This window comes from Argiope bruennichi, chromosome 10 (genome assembly GCF_947563725.1).
Source record: "Argiope bruennichi chromosome 10, qqArgBrue1.1, whole genome shotgun sequence".
Lineage (NCBI taxonomy): Eukaryota > Metazoa > Arthropoda > Arachnida > Araneae > Araneidae > Argiope > Argiope bruennichi.
In genome coordinates this window covers 45056575-45066749 of record NC_079160.1, presented here as the reverse complement: position 1 = coordinate 45066749, position 10175 = coordinate 45056575, and the positions used below count along the sequence as shown (strand labels likewise).

Genomic DNA, 10175 nt, shown 5'->3' with positions numbered 1-10175 from the left:
CTAAATTTAAATTTAAATTAAACTTAAATTTCTGTCAAGCTTTGAACGGAATCAATACAAGGGAGGCCTATCTGCCCAGCTCTAAGATGATATTATATATACAAATGAAGAAAGCTAGATAAATAAAATTTCGCATATAGTTTTAACATCTAAAGTATCGATAACCATTAAATTGGATATCAAATCCGTCAAAGGTTTGACCGTCTGTCTATAGGTATCTTCACAACCATGTAAACGCGATCACACAAAAATGCAAATCTTTAAAGTATAAAATTTGGTGTGTGATTCTTTGATTCTTAGAGTTTGAAGAAAGGCGTAAAGCGCATACATTCGGTGTTCTGGTACTTGTGTATTACCGCAACTTAGAGATCAACCAGAAAGAAAATTCGCATATAGAACTGTTGTGTATGCGATGAATAATAGACAAATGTATTTATTAGAGAATATATGAGAAGGTTTCGAGTAGACCACTCCCACTAGTTGGTGTTAAGTTTGTTTGTCTATGTATCTATCTACATCCTGAGCACAATAACTCCAAAAAACATTAAGGTAGAGAAACGAAATTCGGGATGTAGTGCTAATGGTATAATGGACAATGAAAATGAGAAAAAGATATTAAAACTGAAATTTTTTTTATTTTTGGGTTTTATTTTTCATTCTTGCATTCATTTTTTCATTTCATATCTTTATCATTTGCCCAATTCCACTTGTTTACATTTAGACAGTTGCAATATGACACAGTTTCGTTTTCATCTATGTGCTGACCCCCGGGGGGCATCTCGAAATGCTTTCGGTACGGTGGTTGGATCTCGCCACCCTGATGGGTACATAAATAGGTGGGGGCTTGCTCCTCCCATCGATGACTGGACATACTTCCTTTGGGAAGGGTTGTACCGTGGCCGGTGATGGCCTTTAGGACTCAACCACAGTTCCGCCAGTGTTGCTGTTGAGGAGGTCAGGTCATTCAGTTTCTTTATCCGTGTGCCTTCGGGAAGGTCGTAGATTCATTGATACAACTTCCTCTATGCGCCGAAATTTTAAAACACTCCATGCGCATCAAATTTTTAGTTGCAACCCAAAAGAATTTCTGCTATACTGTATAAACATAAAATGATATAATTTTACATGAATAGATCATTGATGAAACTTAGAATTTTTTATTGAAGACCTCGAGCAATGTATTTCCACAGAGAAATTTTTAAATTCAAAAATATGAAATAATTTATTTAAAGTGAAAATTGTATTTTCACTAAAGTGAAGCTTGCAAAATATTGCGTATCATTAAAATATCTATCTAAAAAAATTGGAAAAAAAAACCAAAATCAAATTTATATTTTATTTTAATGCGCATGGAAAAGTTTTCTTATAATATTTTAAAACATTTTTTTCATTTTTTACCAAAAAAAAAAAAAAATCCAAAAGTTAGCAATGCATTTTTTTACAGCATTAGAACTGATGTAATAAAATTGACATGAAAATTTCAAAACAATAACTAAGATAAAGATAAATTTTGCCTTTAGCATCCGTTATACTATTAAAACCAAGTTCGTAGGTTTCATTAAAATTTTAACGAAATCCGTTTTCTGTTTTTTTTTCATACATGTGAACATGATTATTCAAATATTAACAGTCTGAATGAAATTTGATCTGCAGACATTACCATAGAAAAAAAAACTGTAACAAAATTTTAATCTAATCTGCTTGAGAGTGGTTGGAATTTGTTGCTTTTTTTTATATATACGAACATGAAAATTTTAAAATGCAACCACTTAGTAATCGGTATAGTGACCAAAATTATAGATCTTTGTTGAAATTATAGATATAGATCCATTCTATCGAAACCAAAATGATAGATCTATATTGAATTTGTAGATATAGATCCATTCAATTGAAACAAAAATGATAGATATGTGTTGAAAATGTAGATATAGATCCATTCAATCGAAAACAAAATGATAGATCTGTGTTGAAATTGTAGATATAGATCCATTCAATCGAAACCAAAATGATAGATATGTGTTGAAATTGTAGATATAGATCCATTCAATCGAAACCAAAATGATAGATATGTGTTGAAATTGTAGATATAGATCCATTCAATCGAAACCAAAATGATAGATATGTGTTGAAATTGTAGATATAGATCCATTCTATCGAAACCAAAATGATAGATCTTTGTTGAAATTATAGATATAGATCCATTCAATCGAAACCAAAATGATAGATCTTTGTTGAAATTATAGATATAGATCCATTCAATCGAAACCAAAATGATAGATCTTTGTTGAAATTATAGATATAGATCCATTCAATCGAAACCAAAATGATAGATCTTTGTTCAAATTATAGATATAGATCCATTCAATCGAAACCAAAATGATAGATCTTTGTTGAAATTATAGATATAGATCCATTCAATCGAAACCAAAATGATACATATTTGTTGAAATTATAGATATAGATCCATTCTATCGAAACCAAAATGATAGATCTTTGTTGAAATTATAGATATAGATCCATTCTATCGAAACCAAAATGATAGATCTTTGTTGAAATTATAGATATAGATCCATTCAATCGAAACCAAAATGATAGATCTTTGTTGAAATTATAGATATAGATCCATTCAATCGAAATCAAAATGTTAGATCTTTGTTCAAATTATAGATATAGATCCATTCAATCGAAACCAAAATGATAGATCGTTGTTGAAATTATAGATATATATCCATTCTATCGAAACCAAAATGATAGATCCGTGTTGAAATTGCAGATATATATCTATTCAATCGGAACAAAAATGATAGATATGTGTTGAAACTGAAGATATAGATCCGATCCATCGAAACTAAAACGATAGATCTGTGTTGAAATTGTAGATATAGGTCCATTCTATCGATACCAAAATGATAGATCTGTGTTGAAATTGTAGATATAGATTCATTCTATCGCAAAGAAGTTGTCAAATGCATATTGAAAATGGACACTGAATTTTCTGTATTTTTCTACGAAGCAGAAAAGAAGCAGACCACCACTTCAAAAATTCTCCTCAATATTTCTTCAAATTCTCTTTCCACCATTGAAGAAATCCGAATACTTCGAAACTTTCAAATAGCTAGTTAAAAAAAATCAGTTAAATTTTCATCATGTACTTCAGTGCTTTAAGATCTTCTGGTGTAGAGATATGTTTATATGCATTCGAGAAAGAGTTTTAATTAAAATATTGCCGAGGAAGCATTTGTTTCGTTCCAGTTTGATATGATTCTGTAGTTCAATTACGGAAAGTTAAAACTAAAGATAGTGAGCTGGAAGAGTTGGAAACCAACCCACTCCAATAATCCCCTCTCGCACGCACATACACAAGGTTACGATGATTAAGTAGTAAGGTCTTGGTTTGAGGTATCAAGGTTTCAAGCCCAAAACCCGATTTCATTGAATTTACACTTTGTTTGTGAGAGCTCTGAATATTTCATATATACCGCTACTTGCAAAACCATCAGCATCCCCTCTCCCGACACAAGTGACATGTAGAAATATGAAAAAAGCATTTGCTCATATATCATTTTCATCAAGACTGTAAAATTCATCTTACAAAAGTCTTCCTTTTATATCAAAATGAATAATCAATGAAATTAAACTGAACCATTTCAAAGATATAAATGTATAAAACAATTATGCATTTATAAGATTTTTACATTAATTGTGTCTTAGTGGAAGAAGCAATGTGAGCTGATATAAAACACTGGACGGAAATAATAAGACAGAAAAATATTGCCTTTCGCATCTTTTATGTGATGGCTATCAGTGGTCTTATAGGAATGATCGATTCAAAATTATCGGTAAATATTCATATCCAAATAGTTTAAAAATATTTCCTCTATTAAACAGGAATCCGCATAACTTTAACGTAAATATGACCTGAAGGTTAATTGCTATGATTAAGCATGGGATGCAGCACTCAGATGGAAATCAAATCTGTTGGCATGGTTACCGTTCCGTCATTACTGAATTATTTCCAATGCGTATAAGGCATTTTAATTTATGTCTGAATGGACTTACTGAGTAATTCATTACTTTTAGTAATTCCAAGGCAATTTTCTGATAAATATAAAAGGACGTTAACAATTCATATTTGGAATATCTTAATATTATTGGCATTTTGTAATAGAAATACAAGAATTACTTCTTTGTTAGGTTTTTTTTGTTCAAAAAAAGGTTAGGCTGTGTTACACACACACACACACATATATAGTATAATATAATCTTTGGTATATACATATTTATATTTGTTTGGTTTTTTTTCCAAAATTCCTGTATCTTGAAGTTTTTACACAAGTCCAAAACGTAATAAAATTTAATATCCTCGAAGATCAATGAATTTTTTCAAGGCATTAGAGATTTTATATTATAAAATAAAAAAGTTTTAAAAAATATTTTTATTAACACACTAAAATGCAGAAAATATTTTTTATTAAAAATCGTGGATATCAATTAAAAAGTAAGAGATACCTAAAAGTAAGAGTTTTTTAGTGGAAAACTATAAACGAATTGAAATTTATATCACATTTATATTTTGATAATATAACACTGATAATATCAGTGCTATATTATCACATGGAAATTTATATCACATTTCAAGTATAACAAGTATCTACTTGATATTTCTCCCAATAAAAATATCAAATCTCAGTACTTATAGCGTAGTATTTTAAAAAAGCTTTCCAATGCTATTTATTTCACTGCCTTTCAGCAGCTCTTTATGAAGTCTGACCTTTCGTCCAGCAGCTAAACATTTCTCTCCTTAATGTCTTAATACTTTGAACCTCCACGCGCGATTCTAGAAATCATTTTTGATTTTATTATTTCCTACATCATTGCCAAGGTAAGAAAAGACGTTCGTTCATATCAAGGTTTTAATTGCATTAGCTTGAAATATTATTCTCTTCCTTTTGGTGTTTCTGTGTTCTACCGGGAAGTACCCATCATGCTCTTTCTTATTTCCCATAGGTCACCTCTCTTTTTCTAGAGGATCGGAAAGCTATAACTTTGAATAGCCTTACAGACTGATTTAGGTCATGTAAAAATTTTTAAACATTAAAACAAAATTGTATGGAGAAATTCGGTACTGTAATCATAGGAAAATAATAATCTTTAAGGTTTTAAATAAAAAATTTCAGGATAATAATTATTTTAGAAATTATTTCCAGAAAATCTGAGTTAAAATGTTGCTTAATTAAATAACTATATATTTAAAAAAGACAAATTTGAAAGATGAAAATAGTAGAATAGAAATAGAAGTATATCTCAGAGTGACATGTATAAATTTCATTTTGCTATTGTTCATAATTTCAAAAAAAATTCTTGTGATGGACAAACAGTATTTTTTGCTTCAGATTGTAGAAATTCTATACAATGTTGAATTTTTTTTTGGAGGGGGGTGGGAATTTGGTATGGCTTGATATTCTTATAGTATGGCTTTCTAAACAACTAACGCAATCACGATTTTGTTTTGAAATTCATATTTTTTATATAAAAGAGTTATTTTCTACTTTTCATTGAATAATGAAAACTTATTAATTATGATATTTTCTTCTTTTATTTATTTAATTTATTTTGTATTTCATTATAATAAATACCATAGAATCGTTAATCATTTTTTCTTAATTTCACCACCAGATGGCGCCTCGTAAATGGAATTGAAATTTGATGAAATTAAGGGCTTAATTCATAAATCCCGAATAAGGATAGAACCATCCCCTTCCACTGGTGCTCGAAATTCCCATGGGGGAGGCAACAGACGCAGGTGATAGGGAGAGGGGTGAGACAATCCCGAGTGAAAATCGTGGGTACTTATCTATTTAGAAAATTAAAATAATAATATGCTAGAAATATTCGTAGATTTGCAAATCAGATGCAGTTATTGATTAGATAACAGCCAAGAAGATGTGTATTAAGATTTAAGTGAAACGATTAGCTCAAAACATTGTGTTTTGGAATTCCTGGCTTAACCATGATATGATGTAACCCTTATGCGCATGCACGCTTTGGTGACGTAAGGAAAAAAAATCCCATCATTCCCCAGAAACTGATGTAAGTTTGTTTGTTAGTGAAGTGTAAGAACGTAACGAAGGATGGTTGTATGTCATGTTAAGAAATCAGAAAATTTGTAAATAATCTTAGTAAATAATTATCTGTGCCTGTGTCATCGTACAAAAAAAATGAGATTATAAAATACAGAATGCTCAACCATTATTGAATTAATGATTTCGGTGTTTATGTGGACTAATTCATGCTGGAATACCTCAATTCTTGTGATTTAGAAGTTCCTGGAAAGACAGGTAGGAGTTAATTTTCTTTTACATTTAGAATTTTGAATTTGGGGCTTAGAAATCCCAAAACTGTCGAAATAAAGGAGCTCCAAAATTGAGAAATCTAACCAAAGAAGCCTAACTTATAAATGGATGCCAGGTTTCATTTCTGAATTGAGGGCAAGTATACCGAAATTCTTAATTGATTTTTCTGCATCGTATTTGGCTGAGAATGACTTATTTAATATATAAGAAAGGGCACTAACTTTAAACCAATTGGTGGCAATTTGAGATTGATATAAACGAAATTTGAACCCGAAATTCTTAAATTATTTAAATTCCACCAGCCTCAATCATCTCATTATTTTTCAATTTCTTATTCATTTTGCATTTGTTTTGAAATTTTTAATAAACATTTTTTTTATTTACCCTTATACGTAGTATAGAGAATGTATAGTAATTGTCAAAAAAGTCGAAATCGAGATTCTGACAAATCTCCACGTTTTTGACCTCCCCTGAATCCGAAAAGCATATTTTTGGAAAAATGTCCGTCCGGCTGTCTGTCTGTGAGAAAGATAACTCAAAAATGCTTTGAACTAGATGGTTGAAATTTGGTTTGCGGTTTTTATATCAAATTTGTAGATTTCACTCAAATTGTGAGCAAAATCCATCCAGAAGTCTGTTCATCCAGATCTTAGAATATAAGTTAACACGATAGGTACAAAGCGAAAAGAGCAAGGTTAAATATGGGTAGCCAATTTTATTCATATCTATAGAGTAGACACCTGTAAAATTTTAAGTCAAATCCAACGCGGGGTTGACCATCTATCTGTACTTTCAGAAACAAGTAAATGCTATAACTCAGAAATGAAATTTCTTAAATGTATCTATTTGGTACGAAATTTTGTGAGTACAGTTATAAGTACAGTTTTGTGACAATTTTTTGCTTCAATCGGTTGAGAAAAACATGTCTAAAGTACAAATTCGATTTTTGGTTACTATTAATCCTTAACTGGGGACGTGCGGTCTAGCGATGTATTTTCTGTCACCCCTATTCTATTTTTAGCTCATTTGAATGGATTGGCCCTGTAGCTTCCTGTTTTATGACCTTGAATACACTTGCACTTTTTTTTACCGATTTCAGCAGATGTTTTTTTAAAAATAATTCAGTTATTTCTTCGAGCGCGGTCTCTAAGACTGCATCTCCCTGTTAGTGTCTCAGTGATAAACAAGGCTTAGCAGATGGCGCTAAAACTTGGGCCCCGAAATATCATCCAGTTTACTGATCCTATTATGAAGCAGTGCTCCAGACACTTTTAATTGAAGCAGAAAATGATTTTAGTGATAAGGATAACTGTACAGAAGAGTTTTTAGTAGAAAGTTCGCATTCAACTGATTCTGATATATATGTTCAAACATAATTAATTTTTCTAGTGATAATGTATTTTGAAAAATTCATAAAATATATTAATATACTAAGAAATATATATACAGAATTTATAGGTTGATTTTTATACTAGTTCTTAACCTGTATATTTAAAATGCCCTAGAAAACCGTGCTATGAAAGGCACACAAGCCGATAAAAAAAAAGGCCAAATTTACCCATTGTCATTTTTTAAAATTTTCATATAATGTTAAATTTTACATCATATTGTCTTCTATATACCTTCAAATACTGTAAAAATAAATGATTTAAAAAGTAATATGCTTTTTCAAGAATATTATTTATTGTAACATGTAATTTTAGAAGAAAATGTATGTTCCAACGCATTTACTTTTTTCAATGATAATATATTTTAGTAAATTTCTGAAACATATCTATATATCAAGAAAAATATCTGCAAAATATATTGGCAGTTTTTCATACTAAAGCATTCATTAGAAATTTTAATTGGAGTGTAAACGAAATGCGGTCTCGTAGACCGCACCTCCCCAGTTCCTAAAATTTCACCTCTGCAGTTAAGGGTTAACAACATGTCAGGGATTAGTCGCCAAATAACTCTCCCAAGATGACACAATAAATTCAATAAAATTTCTAAATACACGCCAAAAATTCATTTCGTAACCGTTGTACCCCACTGTCACGCAAGGTGTTCTTTGGCATGACAATTTTATTAAAGTATGCGAAAAAGTTTTGGGGAAACCACTCCCGCTTGGTTTATTAAATTTTTTTTCTGCTTTGAAATTCATAATAGAGAGATATATCAAAGAGGTGTATTCAATATACAACAAGTACTTCAATGTTTGGTTTAACACTTATTAAAAAGAGATAAGATTCAAAAATTTTTCTTCTAAATGGATGATGGTCCATAAACCTCTGGACCTCTGATGTAACAGATAATTAAGTTTTTAAAACACTAAAATTGTGCATTGAATTAAAGAACACGCAATCACACAAAACCTCAACGAAAACTCTAGTGCATTAGGAAATAGATTGCAAAATTTCAATTTTGCAAACATCTTGCGAAATGTCAAGCTAATTAATAGAACGCAAAAACAACCGATGCAATTCTAAAAATAAACTACATACTCAGAAAAAGAAATTTCGGCGAAAAATAAAGCCATAACAGCATTTTAATGGCACCATTCATTAAAAAAAAACTCGCCGAGGAAAAGTTTTAAGTCGACTTTCCATTTCCGGTTCCGCGCCAATGTAAGGAAGCGAAGTTCCCTACTTCACTAAAGCATCATCATCGTGAAGTCATCTGAAGAATGTGCGAACCGAACTGTTGGAAAGGAATTTATTAAGTAAAATAAACTTTTACACTTGCCAGCGCAGTTTCGCGCTTCAGCAAAAATTAATAAGTGGTGCTCAAGTGTTTTCACACCGAAAATGGTGGTTTTCATCAGCAGTAAATGCAGTTGTTGTAGTTCCTCGCCTGGAGGTGAAAATAAACATTTAAAAAGACGAAATTGAGGTGTAAGCAAAACTTTTCTCTTTCTTATTTCGCCATTTTTGTGATGGATGGTTGCTTTAAGACGTTACTAGAGAGTTTGCGCCATTCTTTGACTATTCGAATTCCGTAAATAACACTTTTAGATGAATATTTTTTACTATTAGGATTTAAATTATTATTAGATGAATCAAGATACATATTTCAGTACTTAATTTTTAATATTTATAGAATTAAGATTTAATTAAAAATAAAAAAAAAACGAAATAGATCTGTAAGTAGAACTTTCTTGATCTAATTTTGCCATTTCTGAGATAAATGGTTATTTTCGGTTGAATATTGTATTTTTTAAATCACTTTATTCTATAATTAATAATTTAAGTGGAATTAAATCAGAACTTTCTTGATCTGATTTTGCCATTTCTGAGATAAGTGATTATTTTAGGTTGAAGATGGTTATTTTTTAAACCAATTAATTCTAAAATTAATAATTTAAGTGGAATTAGATCAAAACTTTCTTGATCTAATTTTGCCATTTCTTTGATAAATGGTTATTTTTGATTGGAGATTGTATTTTTAAATCAGTTTATTCTACAAGTAATAATTTAAATAGATTTTTTGGCCTAAGTGAAGATTAGTGTGCACCAGCCGATTGTCGCCAATATTGCAACCCATCGGATCCCTCTTATAGCAACCGTACTGCTGTTTTGTTTACTATTTTTTGCAATGGTTGAGTTGTACTTAAACTACAATTAAATTATTAAAATTGTTAAATTAAAAATATTAAAAAAAATATCGATTAAAGATTTTACTTTTGTTCTTTATTATAAAGAAATTTAAGCTTATAATTAAAAGTTATTTTCTTCTTTCTTTTTTTAATGTGAATACGAACAGAAAATATTTATTCTTTTGCAATTTTTAATTGTCAGTATTTGCTTTAAAAAAATCGTCTGCATTCTCACTTTCAAAGAC

At 30.1% G+C, this 10175-nt stretch overlaps 1 protein-coding gene across 1 annotated transcript in view; it reads left to right on the top strand.

Moving 5' to 3' along the window:
* The first annotated feature begins 9049 nt into the window (after nucleotides 1–9049).
* LOC129988712 (corticotropin-releasing factor receptor 1-like) overlaps nucleotides 9050–10175 on the top strand; it is a 334441-nt gene continuing 333315 nt past the window's right edge. The window contains exon 1 of the mRNA XM_056096980.1: nucleotides 9050–9229. The gene's annotated coding sequence lies outside the window, so the exon portion shown is untranslated. The remainder of the gene's footprint in view (nucleotides 9230–10175) is intronic.